Consider the following 15,129-nt stretch of genomic DNA (forward strand, 5'->3'; position numbering starts at 1 on the left):
CATTACATACATTTTTAGCTCACCTGTCACAAAGTGACAAGGTGAGCTTTTGTGATCGCGCGGTGTCCGTCGTCCGTCCGTGCGTACGTGCGTCCGTTCGTGCGTCCGTAAACTTTTGCTTGTGACCACTCTAGAGGTCACATTTTTCATGGGATCTTTATGAAAGTTGGTCAGAATGTTCATCTTGATGATATCTAGGTCAAGTTCGAAACTGGGTCACGTGCCATCAAAAACTAGGTCAGTAGGTCTAAAAATAGAAAAACCTTGTGACCTCTCTAGAGGCCATATATTTCAAAAGATCTTCATGAAAATTGGTCAGAATGTTCACCTTGATGATATCTAGGTCAAGTTTGAAACTGGGTCACGTGGGGTCAAAAACTAGGTCAGTAGGTCTAAAAATAGAAAAACCTTGTGACCTCTCTAGAGGCCATATTTTTCATGAGATCTTCATGAATATTGGTCAGAATGTTTACCTTGATGATATCTAGGTCAAGTTCGAAACTGGGTCACGTAGGGTCAAAAACTAGGTCATTAGGTCTAAAAATAGAAAAACCTTGTGACCTCTCTAGAGATCATATTTCTCAATGGATCTTCATGAAAATTGGTCAGAATGTTTATCTTGATGATATCTAGATGAAGTTCGAAACTGGGTCATGTGGGGTTAAAAACTAGGTCAGTAGATCTAAAAATAGAAAAACCTTGTGACCTCTCTAGAGGCCATATTTTTCATGAGATCTTCATGAATATTGGTCAGAATGTTCACCTTGATGATATCTAGGTCAAGTTCGAAACTGGGTCATGTGGGGTCAAAAACTAGGTCAGTAGATCTAAAAATAGAAAAACCTTGTGACCACTCTAGAGGCCATATTTCTCAATGGATTTTCATGAAAATTGGTCAGAATGTTCACCTTGATGATATCTAGGTCAAGTTCGAAACTGGGTCACGTAGGGTCAAAAACTAGGTCATTAGGTCTAAAAATAGAAAAACCTTGTGACCTCTCTAGAGACCATATTTCTCAATGGATCTTCATGAAAATTGGTGAGAATGTTCACCTTGATGATATCTAGATGAAGTTCGAAACTGGGTCATGTGGGGTTAAAAACTAGGTCAGTAGATCTAAAAATAGAAAAACCTTGTGACCTCTCTAGAGGCCATTTTTTTCATGAGATCTTCATGAATATTGGTCAGAATGTTCACCTTGATTTTATCTAGGTCAAGTTCGAAACTGGGTCATGTGGGGTCAAAAACTAGGTCAGTAGATCTAAAAATAGAAAAACCTTGTGACCACTCTAGAGGCCATATTTCTCAATGGATTTTCATGAAAATTAGTCAGAATGTTTACCTTGAAGATATCTAGGTCAAGTTCGAAACTGGGTCACGTGGGTTTAAAAACTAGGTCAGTAGATCTAAAAATAGAAAAACCTTGTGACCTCTCTAGAGGCTATATTTTTCATGAGATCTTCATGAATATTGGTCAGAATGTTCATCTTGATGATATCTAAGTCAGATTCGAAATTAGGTCACGTGGGGTCAAAAACTAGGTCAGTAGGTCTAAAAATAGAAAAAACCTTGTGACCTCTCTAGAGGCCATATTTCTCAATGGATCTTCATGAAAATTGGTGAGAATGTTCAGCTTGATGATATCTAGGTCAGGTTCGTAACTGAATCATGTGCGGTCAAAAACTTGGTCAGTAGGTCGAAAAATAGAAAAACCTTGTGACCTCTCTAGAGGCCATATTTTTCATGAGATCTTCATGAAAATTGGTGAGAATGTTCACCTTGATGATATCTAGGTCAAATTTAAAAGTGGGTCACGTGCCTTCAAAAACTAGGTCATTAGGTCAAATAATAGAAAAACCTTGTGACCTCTCTAGAGGCCATATTTTTCAATGGATCTTCATGAAAATTGGTCAGAATTTTTTATCTTGATGATATCTAGGTCACATGTGCTCAAAAACTAGGTCACTATGTCAAATAATAGAAATAACGACGTCATACTCAGTTGAACACTGGGTCATTTGGGGATAGGTGAGCGATTCAGGACCATCATGGTCCTCTTGTTTATGTTTTCTTTTTGCCATTTTTTTGTTTATTCACTAAAATGTATTGTGCAATATCGTTGATCCTTTTACAAACTATTCACTGTGTTCAGTTTGTCACTCCGAAACTGTTCATTACCATCTTTACAGGGTCCGAAATAAAAGTGTATCCCATATACTCGACACCGCCTTTAGGGCGTCGTCGAACAAAAACAGCATTTTAATTATTTATTAATATTATATAGAATAACTATGTAGGCGGAATGACCATATCCAAGGGAAACAAATCCATATGTATCGAGGATAATTTACATAGTAACTCGCCCATTCTACAGATAGAGGAGCAACTCCAATATAAACATGTTGTCGCAGTTAAATTTTTTATACTTTTTAGTGGTAGATCTATCACCATTTAGCTTTCAAAATGAAGGAAGCAAGTTTTATACTGTTTAAAATTGCAGTGAAATGTCCCCTAGAGATAACTAATTTCCGAAAAGCGAACGTTGAACACATGCACATGAGATCAAAAATCAGTGTTGGTGATCTAGGGTTAAATTAAATTGCATGGTACTCAAATTTAAATATTGAGACAATTACTAAACTGTTATGCTCAAATGATTAGTTAATGATACACATCTTGAATGAAACACCGCCGTTTTCAATATGAGTCAATCATTTTTATATTGACCGCGTACCTTTTGTGTTGGCAATTTCGACAACAGATATGTGACAACACCTATTCATTTCAAATACTCAGGTGGAATATATATATATATTACATTTATCTTGAAATGTTACTGGGCAGTGTAGTAGAACGCATGTTTAACTTTGTATCCGAGTTAAAGTATTTAACTTTGAGTCCAGATTTCATATTGTTTTACTTAAGAAAACATATTAAAAACAGATATGTTACAAATAACAGATACGTTATACGGCTGTTCTATAATGTGTAAGAATGTTTGAATTGTTTGAATAATCATCACCTTGAACTTAAAGTTTTAGAAAAAACAGTTGATGACGGTTTTATTATTGATATCTGAAGTTAACGTTACATTTTTAGCTCACCTGTCACGAAGTGACAAGGTGAGCTGTTGTGACCGCTTGATGTCACATGCGTCGTCCGTCAACAATTTCTAAAAAAATCTTTTTCTTGAAAACCACTGGGCAGAATTACACCAAACTTCATAGGAATGATCCTTGGGTGGCCCCCTTTCAAATTTATTCAAAGAATTGAATTTCATACAGAACTCTGGTTGCCATGGCAACCGAAAGGAAAAACTTTAAAAATCTTCTTGTCCAAAATCACAGGGCATAGGGCTTTGATATCTGGTGTGTAGCATCATCTAGTGGTCCTCTACCAGAATTGTTCAAATTATCCCCCTAGAGTCAAATACTGCCCTGCCCGGGGGTCACATGGTTTATATAGACTTGTATAGGGGAAACTTTGAAAATCTTCTTGTACAAAACCACATGGCCTAGGGCTTTGATATTTGGTATGTAGCATCATCTAGTGGTCCTCTACCAAGATTGTTCAAATTATCCCCCTAGGGTCAAATATGGCCCCGCCCCGGGGGTCACATGGTTTATATAGACTTATATAGGGAAAACTTTGAAAATCTTCTTGTACAAAACCACATGGCCTAGGGCTTTGATATTTGGTATGTAGCATCATCTAGTGGTCCTCTACCAGGTTTGTTCAAACTATCCCCCTAGGGTCAAATATGGCCCGCCCCGGGGGTCCCAAGTTTTACATAGACTTATATAGGAAAAAGCTTTAAAAATCTTCTTGTCTGAAACCATACGACCTAGGCTTTTGATATTTGGTATGATGCATTATCTAGTAGTCCACTACCAAAATTCTTCAAATTATGCCCCTGGGGTCACTTAGTTATTATGTGAGTTATATAGGAAAAATACTTAAAAAATCATGTGATCCTATTTCCAAGACTGTTTAATTATAATTACCTGATGACCCCAAGTAATATGATGTCACTTGACTGTGACCTTGACCTACTGACCTACTTTCTTGTTTTTTAAGATACAGCCTTGAAATTTTGATGACATACACAGTTTTGCACACAAATCGTAAAACTGAATTTCATTGACCATGAATGTGACCTACTGACTTTCTTAATATTTTATCATCAGTTTGACATTTGAAACATGTAGCTCATATTACTCAGGTGAGCGATCCAGGGTCATCATGACCCTCTTGTTTAAAGTAAAGACAGCAATTACACCTTGAAATTTTTCTTTCGATGGTTGGATCTTGTGATAATTTTCTCAGTTTATTGCTGCCTGTCTTTAACAGATATATGTACTGAAAATAAGAAATATACCAACAAAGTTTTTGTTTTCCACACAAAATAAATATTTTTCTACAAAAAAAACTGCCTTTGTATGACTGACAAAAGTTCTAAATCAAGAATGACAACTCTACAGTCTATTGGAAGTTATAGTACAGGTATTACCTCCCTTAACCATAAAGTGTAAAAATGAACCTCTTAAAAACAGTTGCTATAATATACACAATATGCACTCTATATACACAAATGCATTTGACGTAAAAACCTTGTTTTTAATCATGACTGCTTTAATTATTCAAAGTGATGTTATCACAACCATTTAGCATATTAATAATAATGAATAATATTGAATAAAAACATGAATAATAAAGTACCACAAATTACAATCTTGTAACTGTGTTTTTGCTCCATATGTCACCTGTTGTTCTTCCTCTGGGGCTCCAAACTGGTGTGATCAGGTTTCACACAAAGTGAAAAATGTTACAACTGAACACATGAAGTCACAGAGTCAGTTCCAACTTGATTTGGTCACACATATATGAAACTCTATGGGTGCAGTATCACTTATTGTACATCTGACCCACATTAGGCCATATTTTGGCATTTTGTTGCCAAACATTCCACCAGTCCATCTCAGACAGCCCTTGTGCTCTAAAAGGTACTGAATATGGGAATAATTCCTGTTTAATGTTGGTAAAAAACAGATTTGCTTCCATTCTGGAAGGATGCAGTAAAAATTCATTCCTATGACACTATCAAGCATATATTTTCTTATTGGTGAGGTAGTGGTAAATAAATTTGCTATATATTCTATATAAAATAAATAGTCTTCTGAGAACTGCCATATATAAACAGGCCTACTCCCCTTACATCCATAAATGACCTTTTATCAACAGAACACACCAGTCATGTATCATCTAAGAAGGGTTTTCTGTTCTGGCATGCCAACACTAGCTTCCAAAAATCTAGCTAAAATATTGGTATGAAGGCATAAGTTATAATGTTTGTTTACATTTATCTCCTAAAAAATGCTACCAAAATGTAAAGTATAGATTCACAATGAAATGAAAACACAACGACTTTAACAGGGAAAAATTGAGAACTTGTTACAAGTTCTCAGTTTTTCCCTGTTAAAGTCGTGGTGTATGCAGCAAGTTGTGACATACTGGATAGCATTAATTTCTGACCTCAACAACTTCTGGCATACTGGATAGCTTCCATTTCTGCCCTCAAGAACTTCTGGCATATGGGATAGCTCCCATTTCTGACCTCAAAAACTTCTGGCATACTGGATAGCTTCCATTTCTGACCTCAAGGACTTCTGGTATACTGGATAGTTTCCATTTCTGGCCTCAGAAACTTCTGGCATACTGGATAGCTTCCATTTCTGACCTCAAGAACTTCTGGCATACTAGATAGCATCCTTTTCTGGCCTCAAAAACTTCTGGCATACTGGATAGCTTCCATTTCAACCCTCAAAAACTTCTGGCATACTGGATAGCTTCCATTTCTGACCTCAAGGACTATTGGCATACTGGATAGCATCCATTTCTGACCTCAAGGACTTCTGGCATATTGGATAGCATCCATTTCTCACCTCAAGGACTTCTGGCATACTGGATAGCTTCAATTTCTGGCCTGAGGAACTTCTGGCATACTGGATAGCATCCATTTCTCACCTCAAGGACTTCTGGCATACTGGATAGCTTCAATTTCTGGCCTGAGGAACTTCTGGCATACTGGATAGCATCCATTTCTCACCTCAAGGACTTCTGGCATACTGGATAGCATCCATTTCTGACCAGGGAAATAAACACATGAAGCTTCTTGTGTAATGGATAACTTCCATTTCTGGCCAGGCAGTTGTAACCTCTTAAACTTCTCACACAGGATAGCTTTCATTCCTGACCATGGAGTTGTAAACTTTAGAAGTTCTGGTATACTGCATAACACCATTCCTGACCAAGGAGATGTAACCTAACATACTTAACTTCTAATGTACTTGATAGCTGCCTTTTCTGGCCAGGCAGATGTAACCTGTATAACTTCTCGCATATTGAAAGCTTCCATTTCTGGCTAGGGAGATGTAACCTGTAGAACTTCTGGCATATTAGATAGCATCCATTTCTGGCCAGGGCGATGTAACCTGTATAACTTCTCGCATATTAGATAGCATCCATTTCTGGCCAGGGTGATGTAACCAGTTACCTGTATAACTTCTCCCATATTAAATAGCTTCCATTTTTAGCCAGGGAGATGTAACCTGTATAACTTCCTGCATATAAGATAGTTTCCATTTCTGGCCAGGGAGATGTAACCTGTAGAACTTCTGGCATATTAGATAGCATCCATTTCTGGCCAGGGCGATGTAATCTGTAGAAAATCTGGCATATTAAGTAGCTTCCATTTCTGGCCAGGGAGATGTAACCTGTAGAACTTCTGGCATATTAGGTAGCTTCCATTTCTGGCCACGGAGATGTAACCTGTAGAACTTCTGGCATATTAGGTAACTTCCATTTCTGGCAAGGGCCATGTAACCTGTAGAACTTCTGGCATATTAGATAGCTTCCATTTCTGGCCAGGGCTGCCTAACCTGTAGAACTGGCATATTAGGTACTTCCATTTCTAGGCCAGTAACCTGTAGAACTTCTGCATATTAGATACTCCATTTCTAGCCAGGGAGATGTAACCTGTAGAACTTCTGCATATAGATAGTTCCATTCTGCCAGGGAGATGTACCTGTAAACTTCTGGCATATAGATAGCTTCCATTTCTGGCCAGGGAGATGTAACCTGTAGAACTTCTGGCATATTAGATAGCTTCCATTTCTGGCCAGGGAGATGTAACCTGTAGAACTTCTGGCATATTAGGTAGCTTCCATTTCTGGCCAGGGAGATGTAACCTGTAGAACTTCTGGCATATTAGGTAGCTTCCATTTCTGGCCAGGAGATGTAACCTGTAGAACTTCTGGCATATTAGGTAGCTTCCATTTCTGGCCAGGAGATGTAACCTGTAGAACTTGGCATATTAGGTAGCTTCCATTCTGCCAGGCATAACCTGAGAACTTCTGCATATTTGCTTCATTTCTGGCCAGTGCTACGTAACCTGTAGAACTTCTGACATATTAGATAGCTTCCATTTCTGGCCAGGGAGATGTAACCTGTAGAACTCTGGCATATTAGGTAACTTCCATTTCTGGCCAGGGCAGTAACCTGCAGAACTTCTGGCATTTTTAGTTGTACCCCCCGACAACAAAGTTGTAAGGGGGGTATACTGGTTTCAGGTTGTCTGTCTGTCTGTCTGTCCGTCTGTCCGTAGACGCAATCTTGTGCACACCATCTCTCCTTATCCCCTTGACAGAATTTAATGAAACTTCACACAAGTGATCAGTAACAACAGTAGTTTGCATGGGGCATGTTAGGTTCTTTAGAAAAAAAATTGCAGAGTTATGGGACTTTGTTTTTTGTTACTATGTACTATACATAGACACAATCTTGTGCGCACCATCTTCCTCATCCCCTTGACACAATTTAATGAAACTTCACACAAGTGATCAGTAACAACAGTAGTTTGCATGGGGCATGTTAGGTTCTTTAGAAAAAATTTGCAAGTTATGGGACTTTGTTTTTGTTACTTACTATATACATGATACAATCTTGTGCTCCATCTACCATACCCATGCACACAATTTAATGAAACTTCATACAAGTGATCAGTAACAACGTAGTTGTGCATGGGCATGTACATTCTTTCAGATAAATATTTGCATAGTTATGGACTTTGTTTTTTTGTACTAATACTTATACATACTATATACATAAGTCCACATAATATCTATCTTTGCGAAATTGAAATGTAACAGTGTCAGTGCATGGTTGGGGCATTACACTTTAGTGATAGCCACAGTTATAACTAGTTATTTTCATTTATATACTAGACATAACATCGATATAATCATATCAATAAAACTTGCAAATTATGAAAGTATGCAACATATAACAGTACCACCCTTGTCATGGTAAACATGAAAATTTAGTAAAATAGTAGATGATTGAGTTGTTGTATAGATGAAAAGGAAAAGAAAAATGTTATGTGCTGCTCTGTTCCAAACAAAGTTCCACCGACCGACCTCAGTCAACCACCCAAACCTCAAATGCATTTTCTCTTAAATAGGAAGACGCCACAGGGAACCATTTCTGCCCTCAAGAACTTCTGGCATATGGGATAGCTCACATTTCTGACCTCAAAAACTTCTGGCATACTGGATAGCTTCCATTGCTGGCCAGGGAGATGTAACCTGTAGAACTTCTGGCATATTAGGTAGCTTCCATTTCTGGCAAGGGAGATGTAACCTGTAGAACTTCTGGCATATTAGGTAGCTTCCATTTCTGGCCAGGGAGATGTAACCTGTAGATCTTCTGGCATATTAGGTAGCTTCCATTTCTGGCCAGGGAGATGTAACCTGTAGAACTTCTGGCATATTAGATAGCTTCCATTTCTGGCCAGGGAGATGTAACCTGTAGAACTTCTGACATATTAGGTAGCTTCCATTTCTGGCCAGGCAATGTAACCTGTAGAACTTCTGGCATATTAGGTAGCTTCCATTTCTGGCAGGGAGATGTAACCTGTAGAACTTCTGACATATTAGGTAGCTTCCATTTCTGGCCAGGGCGATGTAACCTGTAGATCTTCTGGCATATTAGGTAGCTTCCATTTCTGGCCAGGGCTACGTAACCTGTAGAACTTCTGGCATATTAGGTAGCTTCCATTTCTGGCCAGGGCGATGTAACCTGTAGAACTTCTGGCATATTAGGTAGCTTCCATTTCTGGCCAAGGATATGTAACCTGTAGAACTTCTGGCATATTAGGTAGCTTCCATTTCTGGCCAGGGAGATGTAAACTATGGAAATTCATGTGTAGCTGGATAGCTCCCATTTTGGTCCAGGGAGATGTAACCTCTAAAACTTCTAGTTTACTTGATAGCTTCCATTTCAGACCTCAAGAACTTCTGGTATATTGGATAGCTTCCATTCCTGAAATAATTCAACATATTCTTGTATAGACACTACAATGGAACTTAAATATAGGCTTGATTTGTCATGGGTCCATGCCCAGTCTACAGAATTTCAAACATTCACATTTTTGTATTCTTTAATAACATAAATATATATTTCGTATCAGTTGAGCATCTTGTTTCCAAATTTCATGTGGCTTTTATTTTTACTGTTTGGTGGACAAATGTCTGTCCATCTTGACCCTGCATTTAGTGACAGGTAATGAACATCAGTTGATTTAAGGGGCGTAGTGACAACGTTTTATTTCTCAAAATTAGTGTTTAGCAAACAAAATGATACTTAAACAGCAAAATGATTTCAATAAGTTTTGTCAACTTAATTGAATAATTTAGATATATTGAAGACTTTTTTGTCTGACTTTGAACCGTTCATTCACTTTGGTATTTTGATTTTATCGCTAATGATTTATGACCGTTTTTGCAAGGTATATATACCTGGTAATTAGAGGCTCTGATATTTGTAACCATCAATTAGTACTCTAATTGTTTCTTCCTAAGTAATGTATCTTCTTTCAGATATCACTACAGAACGATATGGTATTTGGGTGTGATTTTACAGGATTGTGTTTGTTTGACCACAGCATGGAACCACAGCATTGTAAAAGTTCTGGTGAGATGAATTGAGATAAACGATTTTAACTATTTGCTATGGTAATAGTTTTACTTGAAGATATGATCTTATTCCTGTACTGGGGAAATTTAACTAATGTAGTTATATGACAAGCTCTCACAGTTCGTTTTCAACCATCAAGAAAACATATGTTATACTGTCAGTATGTCCGCATGTTGGTTTTATTACTTCTTTGTTTTAGTATCACTGACACAAAGTAGATCATATGGCAAATTTCCAGTACCTGGTTAGAACCAGCATATTGATGAATTCTAATTCATTGTGGGGTTTCAAACCCCAGACTGATGATTAGGCTAGTGATTCTAAGCCATGGATCTTAACCACTCTGCCACAAAGACCACTTACCTGTAGGTCTCAGGACAAATCCTGGGTTCAAATTTGCATCCGCAGAGACTTTTTAAAGTCTGTTAATGTGAAACAAAGCTCAAGTTTGTTTGTTTGTTTGTTTTGGTTTTAATGCCATTTTTTCAACAGTATTTCAGTTAGGTAACAGCGGGCAGTTAACCTGACCAGTTTTCTTGGATTCTGTACCAGTACAAACCTGTTCTCTGCAAATAACTATTAACTTCCCCACTTGAATCAGAGGTGGAGGATGAAAGATTTCAGACACATGTATTTTATCAAATCGTCATGGAGAACATTCACCTTGCTCCAGGATGGAACTCACAACCCCTTGATCCATAGATCTGCGCTTTCCCTATTGAGCTAAGTGGGCAGACATAAAGCTGAAGTGTTTGGACTTTGTTTATATTAATATACGTGTACAATTTTATTTACTAACGGAGACCGAGAATCCAACTCGGGTCACTTGTGACAGTGGTCTCTGTATCCCATATATTGGTGCATATTGGTGACTAAAAGTGCAGGAAGCAGTCATCAAGTGTGTAAGAACTCTTTCTTCAATGGATGTGACATAGATATAATAAAATATTAGAACCTGGATGAATATTTCAGTATATCAGAATTTGAAGTAATGTTTATCTTGGATTGGCTTTCAGGTATCTCCAGCAGCACTGTCTTACCATGTCTAAGAAATTAAAGTCTGAGCTCTGTTGGTATTTTGAGTGATGTTTGTTTTGTTATAGAAGTTTCCATCCCTTCTGTCCACTCAGATGTCCAGCTTAGTGTCTGCAATCCTGATGGATGACTGTCCCATAATGCTTTCTGACAGAAAGCGGCATCTGTTGCCATGGGAGATTTCTTCAGTTTGTGCTGGAAATTTCAAGGATGAAACAAAGAGGTATGTGCTTATTACATTTTGTTGGCATTTTTTTCTCCTGGACTGACATGTATGTCAAATGCATTGCTGTCTGTATAAGGAGGAATTTAGAAGTTCTAAAGTCATGAATGAGAATGTAGAAACTTTTTATTTCATCTTGCTTAAATTATGGCATAAAGTCGTTTTAGCATAATTTATGATAAATAAGCTATAATTTCAGATGGCATCCAAATTAATTAAAACTCTTAAAATTTTTATGCATTTCATTCACTTGGCTGTCTTACTAATAGAATTTTTTGTTCATTTTGAATTTTTTATATTTGACACAGATAGAGGTAGAATGACTTATATGAGGGAACGAATGATTTCAGGTGATAAATTTTGTTATCTTTTTACAATATGTATAAATGCAAATTGAAAGTGTCAGGCGTAAAATTTTTTGACAATTCGAAAATGTTGACAATAGAATTGTGTGAATCTTGGGTGTCATTTTATAGAATTGGAACAGCCTGGTTCATTATAGCGCAATCAGCATTTAAGGACGGTTTTGAAGATTTTAATTTAGATGCAGTATTGAAATTCAATGCTGCTGTTCGCGGCAAGGATCATGGGTATTTAAGTCACTTGAGCATATTTACTTAAACAACATAGAAATGACATCAATCATTAAAGTGAAATCTATCATGCTTAAACAACGAGAAAGATCACATATGATTGGCATATGGTTGACAGGAAAATTGCCGAAAATCTTCAGCAAATCTGACTATGGTATCATTTCCCATGTTTGTTGAAGTTAAAGGTTGAAATTCCTTCACAGTCCCAGGTAAATTAAGAAAGTAAATTCAAATTTTATAGCCGTCCCTTTGAAAAATCAAAGAGAATCCTTGTGTGATTGACAGGGATTAAGATTTAAATGATTTTTAGATTATGAGGGCCATATGTGTATCAATAGATAATTAGGAAATTGGTTCCCACAGTAATCACACCATTGATTGATCTATAAGAAAACTTTAGGCAAATAAAAAAAAGTTTTTATTTCCTTAAGAAAACAGGATTAAAACATTAATAACAGAATGAATATTTCATTTTATTATATACCTATATAAATTCTGTAAAAAATCTGCTTGTATTTCACAATTAAATATGAACAGACAGACAAAAATTCCGTATTGTACCTTTTAAATTCCGTATTGTACCTTCCGTATTGTATGCTGCCGTACTATTTTCATAAATATGCATGACCCGACACATTTCTATAAATAGCGCACACAAAAACCACTAAATTCCATTTAATATTGATAAAACATTGAAGATTTCGTTCAAGAACCAGACAAGAATCAAAATGGTAAAGGTATATAATAAAAGGGTCATTATAACAGTAGCTAGATCTGGGACTTTGTATTCGGCTCTCGTGGATTTTGCAAGGTCGGATCACACTCGGCGCTTGCGCGCCTCGTGAGATCCGGATCTGGCAAAATCCACTCATGCCGAATACTGCATCCCAGATCAATCTACTGTTATAATAACCCTATTAGATTCAGATTTTTCTCTAGATTCATTGATTAAAATTAATCAATTTTCAGGTTAAATTTTCTTCTATTTTTGTATTTAATTAAAATTTTATCAATATCAGTGAATAGCTGTGAAAAAATTACGTAGGAAGATAGATGGAATTATTTATTCATATCTAGTTTTTTCAGCCATCAATTATTAATGAATAAATAGACAATACAGCTCATCTGCAAAAAATCAAAGAGACTTGTGTAAAACAAAGCATTTTACTTCTGAGTCAAATTGCTTTTAAGATACATTTAAATTTAATGCTTTGTTTTTATATACTACAAATTTTACTTAAAAAGAAAACAAAAGAACAAAAATCAAATTGTTCATTTTTTAATCCTACATTTTGCTCTTTTTTCTCTGTTCAAACATGTCAAAGCCTTTTATAATCAATCACATCCCCCAGGTTTTATCATACAAAACGATAACTCTCTTTTCATTTTTTACAAGCCAACAAAATACCATTATTTTGCGATAAAATGAATATCAGTTTCGAAGTCACACCGAAGAGATAAATCAGAATTTTTATTCATGATAATACTGTTTATTTGGACGGCAATTACAGAGAAGATATTAAACTTGTCAACAGTTAAATCGCAATCGCAATTTTCTCGCTCTAATTTGGACAATCGTCTATTGTAGACGATGGCTTGGTCGTCAGCTTGCTATAATAAGGGATATAGTCAGGACATGACGATGGCGCGACCTTAAAATATCTCATTTGTATCAGTTACAAGTGAAATTGCTACCTGCGAAAAAAGATTACACAATATCGTTTTTGACAATTTCTTTTATTGTAATGTGAAATACGAATTGACAAATATGATAGCGCTCAAAGGTTACACTCCTTTCATCAAAATGTTTGATGATGTACTTTCTGTAAGAAGGTGATGGTAATTTGTTTTTTATCTTTTTCAATTTCGTATTATACACGCATTTTAAAATAAGTGATACTTTTCTATGTAAGACGCCAAGGTTCAGTTTCAATATTTACAATCTGTACAGGATATCATAAACTAATATTGATCAATGCTTCCTGTCAACTTTTACCACTTTAAGGTCACTTAAGATTGTAATTAAATAAAATCGGCAAATATCAAAGATTTTTATTAATATTCTATTCATTGTTACAATAACTTAATAATATTGTTTTTTCTTCTTACTTATCATTGGCTTATAATCATTGCATTCTCTTTGAAGTATTTGGTTAGCAAATGGACTGAACATGAAATACATAACAAAAATGATACTTTGAAAGGCAATGGATACCCGTAATTCTAAACATGATCAGATTACATGTTGAACTTAAATAGATACTTTTGGCGCTTTTGGTCATTTAAATATTTGTTCGAGTGTTTAAAAACAGAGAAATATAACATTGAGGTTATCTTTTAATATGTACTTATAAGGAAACCTCATTATCTCAAGTATGAAAACTGGTTCAGATTATTTTATAGCATTTATGAATGTGAACAACAGATTGTTTGAAACATAATCTAGTCCAGTGGTTCCCAATGGCATTATCCTGATTGGTTGAAACACTTCTGCAATCATTGTTTTTCTTCTTGTAAGAAGTCAAGGAACATTTATGGTTACCTGGTTGCTTAATTTTAAGTTATTTTCAGCAAAGAATTAGACACTTCCAATACATCCCGAAGTAAGGAAATGGTATTAGTTTGATAACAATTGCTGCAACAGAGACCATGCTCTGAAATATATCCCTGATGAGTTGACATAATGTATTACTTGTGACATTGTCATATTGTTTTCTGCACCTGAAATTTTCTTCATCCTTTCATTGCCACCCTTCTGTTCTGCTAAATTGCCCTTAAATTATTCTACCTACCCCAAAATCAGTGGAAGGTCTGTAATGTTGCAGAATTATTGTTTGAGAATGAGCATAAGATGACTAAAAGTAAATTACTTCAAAAAGAATACCATTGTCTATTATATAAAAAAAAACATAATGTTTTGGACCATATTTTACAACAGAATATGATATTGCCCAAGTCAATGATCATTTTATTATTTTGACATTTTTCTATACCATTACCAAGGGATGTTAAAATATACAACATTGAATTCATTTTTTGACCTTATTTTTAAAAAGATTTAATTGACTAATTGATATTTCTGTAATTTTTTGCCTGTAACCCAAAAACAAAGGAATATGCATTAAATCCAATCAAGATTTTATGTCAACATGCATCAAGTCTGAGCAAAGTTTTATGTCAACATGCATCAAATCCGCGCAAGGTTTTATGTTGACATTAATAGAATCCAAGCAAGGTTTTATGTT

At 35.9% G+C, this 15,129-nt stretch overlaps 1 long non-coding RNA gene across 1 annotated transcript; it reads left to right on the forward strand.

Annotated features, from left to right (window-relative positions):
- The first annotated feature begins 9,842 nt into the window (after positions 1–9,842).
- Positions 9,843–11,641, forward strand: LOC128556965 (uncharacterized). Its single transcript, XR_008370949.1, has 3 exons — positions 9,843–10,030; positions 11,137–11,291; positions 11,600–11,641. It is a non-coding gene; the product is annotated as an uncharacterized LOC128556965 (long non-coding RNA).
- Positions 11,642–15,129: the final 3,488 nt, after the last annotated feature.

This window comes from Mercenaria mercenaria, chromosome 5 (assembly GCF_021730395.1).
Source record: "Mercenaria mercenaria strain notata chromosome 5, MADL_Memer_1, whole genome shotgun sequence".
In the NCBI taxonomy this organism is placed as follows: domain Eukaryota; kingdom Metazoa; phylum Mollusca; class Bivalvia; order Venerida; family Veneridae; genus Mercenaria; species Mercenaria mercenaria.